The 19,005-nt window shown below is 39.6% G+C and overlaps 1 long non-coding RNA gene across 1 annotated transcript; it reads right to left on the minus strand.

Annotated features, from left to right (window-relative positions):
• Nucleotides 1–1,730: 1,730 nt before the first annotated feature.
• On the minus strand, nucleotides 1,731–3,181 carry LOC138876816 (uncharacterized). The gene is made up of 2 exons (XR_011402079.1): nucleotides 2,896–3,181; nucleotides 1,731–1,904 (listed from the first exon to the last, which is right to left on the minus strand). It is a non-coding gene; the product is annotated as an uncharacterized lncRNA (long non-coding RNA).
• Nucleotides 3,182–19,005: the final 15,824 nt, after the last annotated feature.

Raw genomic sequence — 19,005 nt, forward strand, 5'->3', positions numbered from 1 at the left:
CTTAGCTGGTGGTGCTCCCCGCCTAAAACAGGTGTGACTAAAATCCTTCACCGGGTGACAAACACCTCGGCTATCTCAAAGAAAGCGGGCTATGTCAAGCAAATGCCCAATTTTTAATTTCAAAAAGACCAGAGGGGATGCGTGAGAAAACAGTTTATATGTACAGTTCAACAATATCAAAATGATAAAAAGCGAACAGGTAGCACATTAGGCACAAATAAATCACAATATTTACAAAATTAATAAAGCCAAATAAAAAGTCAACATGTACAAGCTCGAATTCTTATGTAATTCCCCAGCAGAGTCGCCAGAGCTGTCACACCCCTTTTCTACCCCTCAAAATAATAATAATATGTGTATGGGCCAAAGAGTTTTTCCAATTAAAGTGACAAAATTTGAATAGGGATTATTTTATTGTTCAGAGTCGCCACTTAGAATTGATTTTTTCGGTGTTCCAAGTCACCATTTATTTGGATCCCTAGTCAAAGGAAGGTTTGACTCTATTTTAATCGGTCCGCAAAAACAAAGTTCGGGTAAGGAATTCTGTTGACCGGGGAGAAGGTATAAGGCATTCCCCGAGTCCCGTGGTTCTAGTACGGTCACTTTATTGACTTAAACTTGGCTTGAATTAATTTTGGATAAACTGTGATTTATATTATTTTCATGTTTTACCTATCCTCTTTTATCTCTTGATTATTAGAAAAAATTAAAGAATATTTTTGAATAATAAGATGTCATAACTACACTACGCAAGCGAATGCGTGATCGATGAAATTTATTATTTAGTCATAATGGTGCTATGCAAGCGAATCCGCAGTCATGACAGACGATTGTTAGCACGTTATTTACCTTTGAAAAATTGCTGCAATTTTGTTGGAGGAAACATTAACCCTCTTTTTCAGAAAATTTATTAAATGTCACTACCACGCTACGCAAGTGAATCCGTGATTATGACAAAAGATTTATAAATTAATTAAAACTATTGAATATGACATGAAATTGATGAATTAACTTATTAAAAGTTAAGCGTCACGCTACACAAGTGAGTCCGTGAAGTTAAAGCGCACCTACTATTTGCCTAACGTTTAAATTAATTAAAGAGAAACTAGTTAATTAAAATAGTAGAAAAATCTGATATTATTATTATTTTTTCGAGCTTTATAGTTGGGAAAAATTATGCAAATAAATGTTGGACCAACTTTATCTATTTTAAAAGAAATTAGCCAACTTCTTGTTAAAAAAAAAATGGGTCAGCTTTTATAGAGCTTTTGGGCTGCTGGAATTTATTATTAAAATGGGCCAAGAAATGAATTTCAATTGGCCCAATGCTATATAGAAGAAAAGAGGTAATTTTGTTGTTTAAAGGTGTGCCAACTTTTATCTTTGATTCAATAAGGCCCAAAGTTGATACAATCTTAGCTCTTTACTTAGTTTTAGTTCATGACCATTAACTACATAGTCACAATTGTATAATCGTCCACTTTAAAAAAATAGTCATTTTTGTAAATCCGGCAAAATGGCCAGATTAACAAAGATATTATCACAACATTCCTAGAAGCATATGTTGGCAGTGAAATTTCAGCAACTAAAACGAACTCATGCTATGTGTTATACACCTAAAGTCATTCATGGCATACTTCGGATTGTTACTCGGATATAATAGCTTGAAAACATGCTTAAAAAATCCATAAACGACTTACATGTCACATTCAAAAACTTACAACTCAATATTCAAGTATTATGAAGGACTATATTCACATTATCACATGCTTGATACATAACAATAACATACAAGCTCTTTTGTTGTCAAACTATTCATCACATCAAACACATTTAAATGGTGCAACATGTTCAAGTTGTTCCCATTGCTGAAAATACGTACATTACGAGTCTTAAAGGATTACCTAGTAGCAAAAGAATAAACAGTAGTTCAGCAACTAAAGCAGCATAAAAATAGCAGCAAAACAGCAGCAAATCCGTGTTAAAACAACCCGAAAACTTAGAGAGGGAACGCAGAAACGAACTCTAAAGAGGACTTATACTTTTTTAAAAGTTTGCACTCTAAGATTCACTCCCAAAGCTCACTATTTCAGCTTACTTTTCATGTGTTCAACTGCTGATTTTGTTTTTGTTTTTGTGACAAAGCAATTATAAAAAATTCCCCCTGGAAGTGTGATGGAGTCCCCCCAAAGTGAGGAAAGGGCAGCCCTTAAATAGGCAAATTTGGACAGATTTTGATTCACCAAATGTCTGTCCGACAAAAACTGACATTGTGTGCTAAACACTGTTCAAAATTTGTCCAAAGGTCAAAGGAAATCTACTATGTCAGAAATAAAGAGAAAAAGAAAATATCTTTTCATCCACCCTAACTAGTAAAAGTAGGCTACTAGCACCCTATTTTGTGATAAAATAACATAAACTTCAGATTTTAACAACATCAATATCACCTTGTTGATTCAAACTAAATCAAGTATTAAAATATGTAATTAAACTTCACACATGTGTTATGAACCAATCGTAAGCAAACAAAAATTAACTATTAAAGCCAAACGAAATGCACGCTATCGCTGGAGTGATTTAATAAAACAACTAGACAAACATAATCAAAAATGGATTAAATGAAGAAACAAGATAGAAACTAACTTTAACTAAAAAAAATCAAAAAATTTAATAACGGGGCAGGATTACGATTTTACCATATACTCTCAAGCATTTCCTCACTACCTCACTTTAATCAACACAAAGCTATTTTACTACTTCAACAAATGCAAAAACAGAAAATTTAACATTCCAAAACTTCAAAAACTAATGCTAAAATAATTAATAATAAAAAATAAAATCTGAAAAATAAAAATAAAAATAAAAAATCAGCCATGAAAAAGAATAGGACTTTACCATTTTACAATTCAAGTGGCCGAAAAAATGGTGGTATGCCAAAAAAAGGTGTTCGGGGAGGTCGCCGAAATTTGGCCGGATTTTGGTCGCCGGATTTTCAGGGTGAAATTGACATCAATAGCTAGGTCTTGAGGAGCTCTATCCATTGATGTAGGTATTGTGGGGTGGTAGTGGTTGGAGCTTCAATAATTTGGGCAAATAATGACGGGAAAGTTTCTTAAAGCTAAGATTCAAGGAGTTTGAAGGATTTTTGAAGGATTTGGTTTGGAGATATAGAAAGAGAAAGTTGTGGAGATTACATGGTGTGAATTTGGAGGTGTTTGGAGGTGGTCCACCGGCGGCGGCGATTTTCGGCCGGTGGCGGTGGGGCGGCGACAACGGCTTGGGGGGAGAGAGAAGAGAAAGTGATGAGAGGAAAGAAGAGAGAGGAAATAATGGGGAAATGGGGGCAAATTTTTGGGGATTTTAGGCTTTAAATACCAAGGATGAAGATCAAACTAGGACCGTTGGATTAAATCAAGATGGGTGGATGAGATTGAATCTTGTTACTTAACCAAAACGACGTAGTTTCAAGACAAAACTACGTCGTTTGAAGCTCTTCTTGGCAGCCCCCTTTTGGACCGGATTTGGGCTCTTTGGGCTCAAATTTTGGGCCAATTTTGGCACAATTTTAATTAAATTACACTAGCCCAAACCCTACCCCATTTATCAAACTATTACTTAACTCTTAAAACCTATGCATACACAAATAAGAACAAACACACACACACACACACACACATACATACATATATATATAAGGCGAAAATTAGGCATTTAGAAGTACTCTATTGGAAATAAGCTTCCTGAAGAAGCTTATCATTTCGGTACTCCGTTATGGATAAACATTAGGGGGAAGTGCATAGTTAGCCACTAATAAGACATGTATTTACTTTTAAGTCACTGTTTAAAATGTCTTTAGTTTTTCGTCACTGCTTTAATAAACTTTACCCGCCCGAACGAAAATACTCTTATGCTCATAAAGTCCATGACCAAGTCTCCTTGACTTATGAGCTCGTTACTATATGTTCAGGACTGATTGTCCTTAATTTATGAGCTTGTAAGTCTAAGTTTAAGACTACTTGTCCTTAATTTTTGAACTTGTAACTCTAAATTCAGGACTACATGTCCTTAACTTTTGAACTTGAAACTCGAAGTTCAGGACTACCTGTCCTTAATTTTTGTGCTTGTAACTCTAAGTTAAGGACTATCTATCCTTAATTTCTGTACTTGTAGCTCTAAATTAAGGATTAACTATCCTTAATTTTTGAATTTCCAATTCTAAGTTTAGGACAAGTGTCCTTAACTTATGAGCTTGTTATTGTAAGTTCAGGACTAGCTGTCCTTAATTTATGAGCTTGTAAGTCTAAGTTAAGGATTATATGTCCTTAGTTTTTGAGCTTATAACTCTAAATTCAGGACTACATGTCCTTAACTTTTGAACTTCTAACTCTAAGTTCAGGACTAACTGTCCTTAATTTCTGTGCTTGTAACTCTAAGTTAAAGACCAGATGTTCTTAATTTTTGAACTTCAAACTATTAAGTGGCAGCAAAATATCTACTTTGCTTAGAGAGTGCAGTTTATGCCCGGTCAACCATCTTTATCTGAATTGTTTCTCCATGTTTACAAGCTCTAGGTAATATTGAGTTAATGCAACTGATGAAATACTGTCTCCCACAAGCAGCTCCATTGTCCCAAATCCCTTCCCCATCTGCTGCAAAGAAGTTGCTTGAAGGAAACTGTGTTGCATCACTTCCTTAACATTCAGTAGCTGTTTAAGTAATCATTTTTTTCTGTAATAAATTCAGAAAGCAAATCATCACAACTGTTTATGGGTGTGATGGGTGCGTGCCTCTATTTGGTGGAAGTGAAGAATGATTGTCACCGTAACTTGCAGTTTGTTCAAAATCATCTTGACTTTTGAACAGTGTAGCCCACCTTTGCGAATGATAACATGTCTCTGCATTGAACTTGAGAGAGAAGCGAGGGTTTGGGAAGAAAAGCAATGGAACAAAGGGTAAAAATATCTTTTTATATTAATTTTAATAGAGTAGTGGCTATTTTTGCTCAACATTAAAATTACTGGATAAAAATTAAATACCACCTTAAATGATGGTTACCCAATGCTATTTTTACTAAATATTACCCCCGACAGAAGATTATCTATATCTGGTATAGTAGCAACTTATAAGCAACTTACAAGAAGCTTACACAGCAGCAGCTTACAAGCAACTTGCAGTGCTTACAAACAGCTTACACAGTAGCTTGCAGTAGCAGCTTACACAGCAACTTGCTGTAGCAGCTTACACATCAGCTTCCTTTCTTCTATAAATAGAGGAAATTTCAGTTCATTATGTACATGAATTTAAAGTTGAATAATAAATGTCTCTCTCTACTTGTCTTCGGTTTCTTTACTTTAACGTCTTTATTTTATAACACGTTATCAGCACAATACTCTAACATCTTGAGCACTTTATTTGAGTTTAATTTCTAGTGCATAAGTAATTCACACAACAGAGAAGGCGAGAAAAGCATTGGCTATTGTCAGGTAGTATCATTCCTTTGTACTCACTCATGTTTCCTACGGAGTAGCTAGCTAAGTTTATAATCTGCATATATGCATGTAAGAAGGTCGTTAGATAACCATCTGGTCATTTGTACTGTAATTATCACATATGCTCTTGAACAACTTATAAATTTTAAAATACTGTAATTTGTATACCTTTATATTCTGTTTTACACTTTTGTGATTTTGAATTAAGGTTCTAATTTTACTCATGAAGAGTAATATCACAGAGGGAGTTATAAAGTGGATAATATTGTTAGATCCACTTAAACTCCAGCAGAGTTTGCAAGAAATATACAACTACCAGAAGTGGTTATATTTTGTATATCTCATTGTAACTAAATTTTGTTAACCACCAGAAGTGGTATATGCTTATGACCACCAGAAGTGATAATTTAGGCTTTCTATGGTTACAATTGAAGATAAACTATATAAATATTCTCTATAATAAATGCACGCCTCGATTTACTCCTAAAGTAGTAAATATTTTAAAAGAGGTTGAAGCATCACAATTTGATGTGATTAATGCGCGTTCAGATAATTATATTTCGTTCTCTAAAGGATGAGAACTTTTGATAAATATTAATCCATTCCCTCAAGTGAATGTGACAATATTCATAAAGCTCATAAATATGAACGCGCTTTTGATATGAATATATTATAATTCACCTCCAGAAGAGGTAATATGATTGATGGAATATATACTCAATATTTCATATTTTAAATTTGCTCCTGAAGAAGTAACACAATTGAAATTTTCTCCTAAAGCAGGAAAATATTATGAAACTGTGTCTTTCTGTTCTTAAACAAAATAATAAGCTATTCAAAGTTATTTTTGAAGCACATTTTCATTCCCTGAAGTGAATGAAGAAATACCACAATTCACCTCCTGAAGAGGTAGAATAACAAAGGATATAAATCTTGTTTTTGTGGCATAAAGATCATTGTCGCACGTACCCATTGTGCGTAAAATATCTTGAAATTTTTTATTAAATATCATTCCAAGGCAAAAGTATTCTTGTAGAATGCTTTCTACTACAACCACATTAATATATTATGATTAGTTATCGAGTTCCCCAAAATAACAACTCATGTATTATTCCCTGAAGGATGTAATGACTGTGGTTACCGATTTGATATAAAATATTCAGATGTTAATGGCATTTCTCCCTGAAGGAGATATTTGTCACAAAGTTGGTGGTAAAAATATTAAAATTCTTAGTTTCTTACATTTATAAATTTAGAGTTGTCCTTATATTGTCAATTTGATTATGATTTTCTCTCATGACACCAGAAGTGTCTGAGCACTATTTAGTAGTACAAATTTTTCAAAAGCTCCTGAAGAGTTAACTGTTTGTCTAAAAGACACATGATATAAGCAGTGTCTGAATAATATTTGATTGTGAAAAATAAATTGAATGCTCCCGAAGAGCTTATATGTAAATTTGTCATTCATATTATATGATTGTGGTAAAAAAATATGTTGTAGTAAACCCGAAGTTTACTAATACAAATGACAATCATACTGAGACTACAAATGATTGAAAAATTGAAATCTTCATGTTTTCACAATCATAGGGGGTAAATATGTACGTGAGAAGTTACCCCTTATTTTTCAATTTGTACTACATCATGTATCATAGTAAATCAAAAATCTACTTATACAAAAGTAGCCACAGTAAATCAAAAGTTTACTAATGCAAAAGAAGATACAATAATCAAAAATTTACTTATACAAAAGTAGCCACAGTAAATCAGAAGTTTACTAATGCAAAAGTAGCTACAGTAAATAAATTTACTTATACGAAAGTAGCCACAGTAAATCAGAAGTTTACTAATGCAAAAGCAGCTATAGTAAATGAGAAATTTACTTATACAAAAATAGCCACAGTAAACCAGAAGTTTACTAATGCAAAAGTTTGTGCCATAGTAAACCAGAAGTTTACTAAGAGATAGCGCATGCCATGATAAACTTGAAGTTTTCATTTGCCATTTTTAAATGAGCTATTTGAGAATTCAGATAAGCATATACTGAACTAGAAGATTCTTCAATAATTCTCTTGTGTTGTTTGTTCTCATAATAAATTGATTATACCAGCTAAAGTTGGGACTAAGACCCCTGATTCTGAAATATATAAAAGGTGAATATGGGCTCATTCATCTGTCATGTGAACCACTTATAGATGCATATATAAGATGGTTACATGTATGTTTATTGTCAACCTGCAGTTGGCATTTGAGATTGCTTTTCTCAATTAAGAGCATAACTTTCAGATTATGAAATCAAGATAGTTCATCTTGATAATGTTGCTTTATATCCAAGTTGGTTTAACATTGAATACCTCCTACTAATAGCTAAATCGTTGCTTATGAGAACAAAGATTCATGTGTTGGTCTAAGATTTTCTAAATTGCATATAGTAGCACTTGTATGCATCAGACCAACAATATATGATAAGTTCTCCCCCCACAATTGGTTTAGGATCAGAAACCAAATATTTTTACTATGTTTTGATGTGTGGTATATGATTAATTTCTCTACCACAATGCACAAAGATATGTTTCCCAAATAAGATTGGGAATATATGTTAGTTTTCTAACATTTGGGGAATGGAATAAACAACTGAAAAATATGCTATATGAATCGAGTTATCATTAATATGATCTTCACTTAGAAGATAATTCAAGTCAAATGCTAGAAGCATTTGCTGATCCAAAATTCAATATCATATTTCATCTACAAATGCTCCTATTAAAATTAAAGTCCCTAAAGGATAAAGTTTACTATACGCGTGAAGCATGGTAGACCAATCGATTCCAAAAGTAACAATCCATGAAAAATGATAAGGATTTAATGATCAAAATGATCATAATGAGGAGGAAATGAGCTCTAGTGAGATCACGACATAACATTTCATGGAACTCCAGAAGAAGTTCAGGTACTTGAAAATAAAGAAAGTGATGAGATCTCAATAGGTTATGTCGCTTACGAACCGATACAAAGTGATCGTCGACGATATCTTTGATACAATATAGTACACAATACTGTGAAATATTGTGTTAATCAGACCAATAGTCCAGACAATTGAAGATGTCATGCCATTTAAATGCAAGGCATAACCTATATGACTCATTTGATTAAGTCTAAATGAAGATCCTTGAAGGATTTAAAATGCTTGAAGAATATAATTCAAAGTCTCAGAAAATGTACTCGATCAAATTATAAAGATCTTTGTACGGTTTAAAGCAATCTGGGCATATGTGGTATTATCGCCTCAGTGAATATTTGTTGAAAGAAAGTTACACATATGATGTTATTTGTCCATATATTCAGAATTGATATACTTGTTGTTTATGTTGATGGCATAAATCTTGTTGGAACTCCAGAAGAGCTCCAAAAGGCAATTGAATATATTAAGAAAGAATTTGATATGAAATATCTTGAAAAGATAAAACTTTGTCTCGGTTTGCAAATTGTACATTTAGCGGACAAGATCTTTATCCATCAATCTGCCTATACAGAAAGGGTCTTAAAACACTTTTACATGGACAAAGCACACCCATTGAGTACACCAATGGTTGTTCGATCACTTGAAGTGGATAAGGATTTGTTCCGACCTCTAGAAGAGGATGAGGAACCCATTGGTCCCGAAGTACCCTATATCAGTACAATTGGTGCACTAATGTATCTTGCTAATGCTACAAGGCCTGACATAGCATTTTTTGTTAGTTTACTAGCAAGATATAGTTCTTCTCCTACACGGATTAAGGATTCGTTCTTACCTCTAGAAAAGGATGATGAACTCTTTGGTCCTGATATACCCAAGTCTCTGTACTGTACTCTTATTCCCTTGCTCAGGTTTTTTCCCTCTGGGTTTTTTCTGGTAAGGTTTTTAATGAGGCAGCTTGTAATGTATATTATTAGTGTACTCTTTTTCCTTGACTAGGATTTTTTTCCCACGGGGTTTTTCCTAGTAAGGTTTTAACGAGGCACATAATAATGAACATCCAAAGGGGAATGTTTTGAAAATATTATTGTGGATGTTCATTATTACTCCACTGTAGATAATCTTCCTGAAGAAGATTATCCATTTAGTACTCCATTGAAGTTTTCTACAAGCAGCTAATGCAGGCAGGTTGCAAGCAACTCAATGAAATGACTTGTAACAGCTTCTTGATTTGATGAGATTAATTTAAATCGATCTAAAATAGTGCTGGATAATATTCTCTACAAATTCAACTTTTGAGAAGATGGTATACAAGATTGTAATGCGGAGACTCGAATATTTGAAACAAGGTTTTCATCAGGGGGAGTAAATTACGCGATGCACTCTTTTTTCCTTACTAGGATTTTTTCCCACGGGGTTTTTCTTACAGGTTTTTAATGAGGCACCTAGCAATGCGTATTACGAAATATGTGTACTCTTTTTCCTTCACTAGGATTCTTTCCACGGGATTTTTTCCTATCAAGGTTTTAATGAGGCACATTATCTTTTAAATGAACATCTAAGGGGGAGTGTTATAAATATATATTATATTATGGATGTTCATTTAGTACTCTGTTGTAAATAAGCTTCATGAAGAAGCTTATCCATATGGGACTTCGTCGTAAATATGGTTATCTATTTAGTACTCTATTGGAAATAAGCTTCCTAAAGAAGCTTATCATTTCGATACTCCATTATAGATAAATATTACCCCCGACAGAAGATTATCTATATCTGGTACAGTAGCAACTTATAAGCAACTTACAAGCAGCTTACACAGCAGCTTGCGGTAGCAGCTTGTATTAGCAGCTTACACAACAACTTCTTTTCTTCTATAAATAGAGGAGATTTCAGTTCATTATGTACATGAATTTGAAGTTGAATAATAAATCTCTCTCTCTCTCTCTTCTTGTCTTCGGTTTCTTTACTTTAACGTCTTTATTATAACAATAACAAGATACCAACAACAACCTCAGTAGTAAATATTTCATTGTTCATACTTGTTTACCCTAAAATTCGAGTAACAATTAAACATATATTGTGGTTTTAAAGATATGTGATTTAATGCAATACCAATTGATAAACAGGGAATTAAATAGATAAATTAGAGAATAAAATAAATCAAATTAGTATGAAAGCCAAATCTCGACCTCGACCTATGGTAGTCTCAAGGTGTGATAGTAGGAATAAAAAACGATAAAACAACTCTGATGAACAGTAAGTGAAATAGCAAGAAAGTAATGGATGTATATTTTCTTATCAATGAATAATGAATGTTTACAAATGAATGGGATCCCTCTTTATATAATAGGGGAGTCCTAAATAAGGTACACTTTTAATTATAGTAGGAAATCATATTTGACAACTGATTAACCGTCGAGGATCAATCCAGTCCGAAGTTCACGCCATGACCTTCGGTCCGTTGCGGGTATCTCACTCATTGCATTACTGAACTATACCGACATCATCTCAAAGTATGCCCTATTCTGACCTCGGTAAGTGATATCGACCTCGATCTGTTAAAGAAACATCGACCCTGAACTTGACATCTTGGCCTTCCGATGTGGTATCACTTTTCCATCAAAGGACGAAATCGGGTAGCCCCGATTTTTATCGTATACAGATAGTCCCCTTATTTTTTAGAGTAAAATAATAAGAAAAGACTTGAGCCTCGATCTTCTGGGGACCCCAAGAATGACATTGTCCCATGACGTAAGCGGTCGAGGTGACCGAAATGTCCCATCGGTACAGTTCCCCAAATCATTAATGTTTGTCAGTGGGTGGTCGACCACTAACACCACCGAACCATTGCCGTGAGTCTATAAATACCGGCTTCCTAGTTGAATCAAAACTTTACTTTCACCTTCACAAAGCTTTCTAAGTCTCTTCCTCTCTCCACCTCTTCCCTCTCACCACCCGTTGATTCAAGTTTTTTAGTACCAAATATACCAAACTCCATTTTTTTCCGCTTCCTTCTACCTGAACCAATGGCGAAAACCTCCAAGACCATCCCATAAAAGGAGAAGGCTTCTTCCTCTTCTTCCCGGATGGGTGGTAATAAAATGTCGGTGAAATCGCTCCGTCACGAGTATGTTTCCGGCACTTGTGTTTTAAAAAATGATTTTAAATTCGAGAACCCTCAATCGGTCCCTAGCTGATATGAACACATATCGAGGCCAAAGGGTTGGAATTCACTCTCAGCCACCTTATACGGTTGTATCGACCTCATCTTTTTTGAGGATTAATCAAGCTCCAACGCCGATCTACGAAGTCCTTTTTTGCGAGAACCGATGAGGACAAGGACTGAGGTTGGATGAGCTGGTTTGTGGGGGTAAGGACCTGCGACCTCATCCCAGAGGAGAAACTGCCATTCCCCAAGAAGTGGAACCCTGATCGTAAGTAACGTATAACCATTAATCTTTGTATTATATTTTTTTGCTTTATGTAATACTTTCATATGTTATGTAGTGGTTGCTTGGATGCCTCGCGCGATCCCCAACCTCGAAGACTGGGTTCGAAAGCTGGCTGTAACTTCCTCCCATGTCGAGCGTTGCTGGCGTGAATTGGCAAGGGGTAGATGAGAGGCCAAGAATCATGGTAAGTTTATCCTGCAAGCCTTCGATGAGAGGCCTTTTAAATGTCTTCATTTATTATTGACCGCTGATATCTGACTCAAGTACGAGCATTCTTTCCGATACTCTGCTGATCGACATGGCTCTCTTCGGAACCCATCGTTGTACCTCAGACCAATCCTGAATTGATCTGATAGGCTCAGGCTGTCGGGCCCTCCGAGTTGCATGGAGATAATACGCCAAGTTTCGGGGCCTTCGAGAATGTTATCCTGAATGAAGGTCAACTTTGGGTAACTGGGGGTCCCTTTTGATCTTGATACAGATAGTTTTTTTAAAACGTATGGGATAGACTTCTGCTTAGGAGTTGCATGTACTTAGGAACTGCCTCGGGCCTTCGTGAAGCTTTCGTGATCGGAGCTTCCCGTGCTTATTCCTCTTTTTAGAAAGGGAACCATGAGACCAGGTACTGCCTTGAGTAGAGTGATGGCATTGAAAGCTTCTCGAAGTTTGACTTCTTTTTGGCGGGTATCCTCGAGGTAGAATGTTGTCTCGAAATTGGAGATAATACGGATGACTCCTCGAGTCTTGGCTTCTCGTCGAAGGATGCTTCCAGGATCGGGTATCACCCCATCGATCTTTATCGAGGTTGTTGGCTTCCTAGGGCTCACTCCGGGTAGGCAAGTCATCGCTGCTTCTCGCATATATGTATGGCAGCTTCGACTTCTTCGTAAGACCTTACTATTTTATATAGTTGCCCTTCCGCTTTGGCATAGGTTTATTCATTTCTTTAGGCGCAAAAAGCGTTGGCGCACGTCTTTGCTTTGATCTATTAGTTTTACCATAGTCATGGCAACTACTTCGGGGCCGGCCCAGCAGGGAGTGGGGAGTGCTGCTCCCGGCGCTCAGGAACCGCAGGAGTTCGCTCTGAAGACGGTGTCTTTGATAAGAAGGGAACATCTGGAGATGGTGAGGAGATACTGTGGATGGAGAAAGGGGATAACGCTACAGGTGCTTTCCCCAGATGAGAGTATTATGGACTCTACTGATGGATTTTTGAGCGTATACCTATACCCTTTGGCATTTGGCCCCCTTGATAGGGTCGTGCTTGATTTTTGCTTGAAGTATCGGGTTACTTTGGCATAGATACATCCGTCATTTTGGCGAGTGGTGTTGATGATGAGGTTTTTTGCAGAGAAGGCTGGGCTTGAATTCACGCTTAACCACCTCGTCAGGCTATACTGGCCCTTTCATCACCAAGGGTCCACGCCCTTTATTGTTGATGATGAAGAAGACGGGGATCAAAAGTGGTCCAGCTGGTTTATTCGGGTCCGGACGACCGACATTATCCCTATGGAGCTTTTGCCATTTCCCGAGGGATGGAATTATGCACGTAAGCAAAGCGTTTGGTGCTTTTTCAAATTTTGCCTATAGCAAAAATCAGTTGAGTAATTGTGTTTTCCCCTTTTTGCAGCAACTTCATGGACGCCGAGCAAAGTTCTTGACCTGCCCGGCTGGGTCCGGAGGCTGGTGACCCATTCGACCTGCGATGAGCATCGGTGGCGAGCTGTATTCCATATCAGATAGGGAGCAAAATACCAAGGTATGCGCGAACGCTGCCTTTGCCTTGGCCTTCATATTTTTGAGGTAACATTTCCCTCCCTTCTTTTGTACTGGCTTTGCCATCTGTACGTATCGGTCAGTTTTTTGGAATGAGGCAGTGCTCTTCCAAAGGTAAGAAGGAGGCGTCGGTCTCCGAGCTGAGGGACGATGGTGATAAATGGGATTGGCACCCGCAGTGTGATGGAGCTTTTAGCAGCTGAGCGGGCATGTGTCTTCGAGGAGAGGGAATCGTCCGAGCCTGCTGTTCTCGAAGTATCTAATTCTCGGGAGGCAGTTCCTCCGTGTGAATATGCTTTGCCCGAGGTTGGTTCTCCTAGGACCGAAGAGACAGGATCAACAAGAGTGTGTTCTGACTTTGAGGAAGTCCGTCGGCTTTACTTCGCAGTGAGTTTAGGCGAGGTTTTCCTGTATTTCGCGCCCTCCTCCCTTTATTGAGTTTTCCTTGTGCAGGCCAGTGATAGGCTTATGTCTGAGCTACTCCGTCAAGGGGCCAGGCTTCGGAAAATCCTAGACAAGGGTGAGTCCTTTCGGCTCCTTAGCAAGGAGAAGGAGGCTGAGTTGCTGCATTGGCGATATGAGGTGTACCAGAGCTCTAATTACAAGAGCTATTTGACGGAGTAAGAAACCTCTTGTAGCACATGCTTTGCTCCTTTTGGAAGTTAAGGTTAACCCCTTTTTGTTATATTAGCTGCAGAAAAAGACGGAGGCCTTTGGGTACCTCAAAGGCAACATTGACCCCGTCATAACTACTTGTGGTGAGCTAAAGGCTCAAGTGCAAGCTCGATCTCTAGAGGAGACAGACGCCTCGTCCAAGGTCCTTGCCTTCAAAACCCAACTCCACTTGGCTCGTGACAATTCCAAAGTTCAAGCGGATATGATCGGGAAGCTTGAATCCGATTTCTCAAAGATCAAGGCTGAGATAATTGATGCTCGGGCTGAAGAGGCACTAAGACGAACCAAGGCTGATCAGGATATGGCAATTCGTATAAAGGACAAGACGTTGTTGATGCACAAGCCAAGCTGAAGCGAGCCCTCGACCGGGAGAAGAGGATCGAGGAATATGTCCATTGCAGATCCCGAAGAGAGGTACTCTAGGAGATCAGTGTAAGGGGCTTCGTTCTCTCGGAGGAATTGGCTCGAGTAAGGGCAGACAAGCATGATGCTCGATCACTCCTCGCTGACGTTGCGGAGGCGAATCTAGCAAGTTGTAGCCCTTTGGTGCAGAGTGTATATTTCGCTGTTTTCCGCTTTGTATTTGATACTTGTAGAGTGCATTTGTAGATGGAGAGTGCCCCCTTTTTTGCGTATGTAAGATATGAAGAAACTTGAAGATTTACTTCTTCAGCATCTCTTTCTGTACTGCTTTTGACCAAGCGAGCTGGTTTCAGTGTTTGGCGAGACCTTCGTAGGTCCGAAACTGATTAGGTAGGCCCGAAGGCTTTAAGTACGATCCTTGACGTGAGCAGGCGTCGGGGCCTCCGCATTTTTCCTAGCTGTTTGGGCTTAGTCTCCGAGTCAGGTCGTGACTCGAGCTTGCCTGACCTTCAATCTTTTGTGCCCGTTTGGGCAGACAATGATTGTTCTCATTTCTTGCCTTTGGGTATTTCGTTGTTTCAACTATTTTGGGTCCAGTCTCCGAGTCACGTTGCGATTCGAACTTTAATTGACCCTTAAGTTCTCTCCTGCCTGCGTGGGCGGACAATGGTGGCATTCATTTCTCGCCTTCGGGCATTTGTTGTTTCAACTATTTCGGGTCCAGTCTCCAAGTCGCGTTGCGATTCGAGCTTTATTTGACCCTTAAGTTCTTTCCTGCCTATATGGGAGGTTGACGATGGCCTTTTGTGTTTCGGGTCTAAGTGACCTTACAGGCGCGTGACTCGGAGGCTCACTCGGCTGGCCATAGTGGCATTTATGCCATGCCCTTAGGCATATTGCAGTTTACTTATTTCGGGTCAAGTCTCTGAGTCGCATTGCGACTTGAGCTTTAATTGACCCTTAAGTACTTTTGATTTTCAGGCCGGCAATAGTGCCTTTTACGCTGTTTTGGCCGTTGAGACCTTTTAATATGTGCCCCAGAGGCTTGCATAGTTAACTATTTTGGATCCGGTCTCTGAATCAGGTTACGATTCGAACTCATTTTAATCCTTAAGTTGTCAATTTTCAAGCTGGCAACAATGGCTCTTATGCTGTTTTGCCCGTGGGATTTTGTAGGTTTTCTTTTTCGCTCGTTAAGGTCTTTTGAAATAATTTTGCCTGACCCGTCGTCGGTTCTGGAAGAACCTCGATTTCAAGTCGTTATCGGCGATGTTTGAGCACCTCAGAGGGTTTTTAGCTCGTAGGTCGAGTAGATCGACGCCTTGTAATTTGGAGCTGACATGGTCGAAGCCCATTTTTTTTGCCTGTTGAGGGAAGCTTGTTTTAACCGGTTCTTTCTGAAGTATATTCGAAGTAATGGCCTGCGATTTTGTTTAGCGACGGTCAGGCATCCCCGAGTCGCATTATTTTGGATGACCGTAGTCATATGTGTTTGGCCGGAGCCATATTTGATCCCGAGTGATAGTTTAGGCGTCTACACGGAGGATATGCTCTTTCGGGATTCTTACAAATGCGAGTATAGCCTAAACTTCGGGATTTTCATGCCTGTTGAGGTCTTACAGTTTGTCATGCCTGTTGAGGTCTTACAGTTTGTCATGCCTATTGAGGTCTTACAGTTTGTGTTGCTTTGTAGAATAGATCTGGTTATACCGAGTTCGCCCGCTATGGGTCTTACAGTTTCGGGTTTCCCAGCGCATTGGCGATTAGTGACAACCTCTGAGTCATCGAGTTTGTTTAAGCTTGGAGACCGCTTTTAGTGAGCTCGGAGTTGCCTTGCAGGGGCTTTATGATCCTGGAGTTTCGACCCTAAGGTCATGCGGGTGCTGAATTGTTGACGCTAAGTCTCCGAGTATCTCGGGACACATTTGGTGGAGAGGTTCCTGCTGAGAGTACGTTGCCATTTCCTTGTTTAGAGAATAAGATGCTGAAAAGATATCATTTTATTGCTTGGCATAAACACACATTTATCGTGAGCTCGGCCAGCGCCGGCGCGCTCTTTGGACCATTCGATCCGGTATATAATTTACTATTAAAGCTTAGTCTGACGTTTACCGGTCCTTCCAAGGGGATGGTGCCCGTAAAAAGAAAATCATCGCTCGTCATTTGACCTTAGGAGAAAGCCTGTGATCTTGTCGGACCCTCTTTTAGGGGTATATTGCTCCTCTAATAATCTTGTTGGTGGGACCCTCTTCGGGGCAAAAATCTGATCGAGGGAAGAGAGCGTGGCGGGCCCTGCTAAGGCCTTGGGATTTTCGAGCGGAGTTAGAACTTCCGAATGTCCCAACCGATTGTCTGCATACAGTTTAGTAAAAAAATAATAAAGGAGTGAAGCAGTTCTTCCTCACCGTGGGATGTATAGGCGACGTTTCGAGATTTGGTTGCCCTTTCGAGGTATGAGCCCTAATGCAGCCCTCCGTTGTGTTTAATCAGGCTTGGCCGAAGATGTGATTGGTTTACCCTTTGATCTTTCCGAGGGTGGAGGCATTGATGCCGGCGATGCGCCATATGGTGGGGAATTTCCCCTTGTCGCGTATTACTCTCTGTCGACCTTTTTTTTATTCCGCCCTTTGCGTGTGATTTCATTCTTTTGGTTAAATGGGACCGACGCTATCTCCAGGCGGCGTACCCGCGGCCATATGAATAAGACGTCCACACTTTGCATCTTCTTTGATGGTATAGGGCCCGGCGTCCCAGCTCGAGCTTTAGATGGGCTATATCGAGAAAACGGTCTTCCTGCTTGTTGTGGTGATCGCCATTTGGAATCCATCAAAGATTAAGGGCGCGGGAGCAATTTCGTTTGTTAGTCTGAATCGCCCCATTCACCTAGGTCCGACATTGCCAGTATGCTCGATCGAACCACCTGTATTCATGAACACATGTTTTATTTGGAATAGATCAAATAAGGGAGAGGGTTACCAATGCGTTAGTGTGAGGCCGAGGCGAAGTCTCGGTGTCCTTTTCTCTGGATGTAAGGGTGTCCTCTGGAATATATCCCTGGACCCGTTCTTCCCTAGGGGTGTCGTCACTCCTCCACTGTCGTGGTAATACGCCACGGCTCTTTTGCTTCGTTCTTCCTGGTTTCCTTCCTTCCTTAGGTCTGGATCCGAGCATGATCGCTTGGTATTACTCGGTGGAGATTTTTATTGAGAAGCACGACCGTTGTTCTCCTGAGCTGATGGCCATTTTTGACCCTATGACCGCGCGCGTCCTGCGGTTCCCACACCGGGTCGTGGTTCTTTTGAAGGGGACTTGGCCGAATAGGTCTGAGTCGTTTAGCGTCCCTGGTTGCGCTTATGGTGATCACGATATTTGGTATAGCAATGCTAAAATCATATTTTGTTGGGCGGGGTGCCCCTGCCAGCCGTGCCTCATCGAATCTGGTTCTACCGAAGATTTCTCGAGGAGGTTGCCTTCGAGATGTTTCCCAATCGTTGCGAGGTAGGTTGCATCTTGTGGTGTTCCTCCTATCCGCGGCGCACGGGTGGTACCACCACTTGTTTGGCATTAATCGTTTTGCCGGGAGCCTACTTGGGTACTCCAAGCCCGATAAGGTTTCCGGGTGGCCGTCCACGGCCCTGATTCGTGGCTGGTGCCGGGTACGGGCTCCCGACCAGATCTTGGTTGGGTATCTGATCAAGCTTCGTTTGAAATGTCCTGGAGTCGTCGGGCATGGTTCGTTTAAGCTTAGGGCGAAGGCCTGTATTGCCCAGTTGTCTGAAACCGGGGGCGATCATATTCGTTCTATCAGGGAATGAGGCGCGACTTCCTATGGTGTTTCATTCTTTCTTTGTTCGGCCTCGGATATGTCGGGCTCTCCCGTTACTGCTTTGATGGCATCGGCGTGTGCTTCTGCAGAGGAATCTGTTGGTATGGTAAGTGAGTTTATGAGGTTAGGCGCTAGGCTACGGCGCCACATCATGGTTTCTTTCGAGAGTGTTTCCCTACTTTTTCAATGAGACGGGCTCGAACTCATCATCTTGAAGGTTGCTGCCTTTTTCCGCGCACGTGTAAGCAGTGGTGCGCTCATCAGGATTCGAGGTCCTGTCGTACCTAGGGAGTTCCAACGTACCAAATTTCCGTGAAACGGGTTTCAGGATCGCTTTTTCGGGGGACAACTGTTGCATGAACCTCCATGAACCTGTCTCGATCCTCTTGGGGAGATCCCCAAGCATCTTCTCTATGGCTGGGTCTGTTATCGATCCAGTGTTGCTTGATCTTTCGGGTACTCATT

Source organism: Nicotiana sylvestris, chromosome 9 (genome assembly GCF_000393655.2).
Source record: "Nicotiana sylvestris chromosome 9, ASM39365v2, whole genome shotgun sequence".
NCBI classification, from domain to species: domain Eukaryota; kingdom Viridiplantae; phylum Streptophyta; class Magnoliopsida; order Solanales; family Solanaceae; genus Nicotiana; species Nicotiana sylvestris.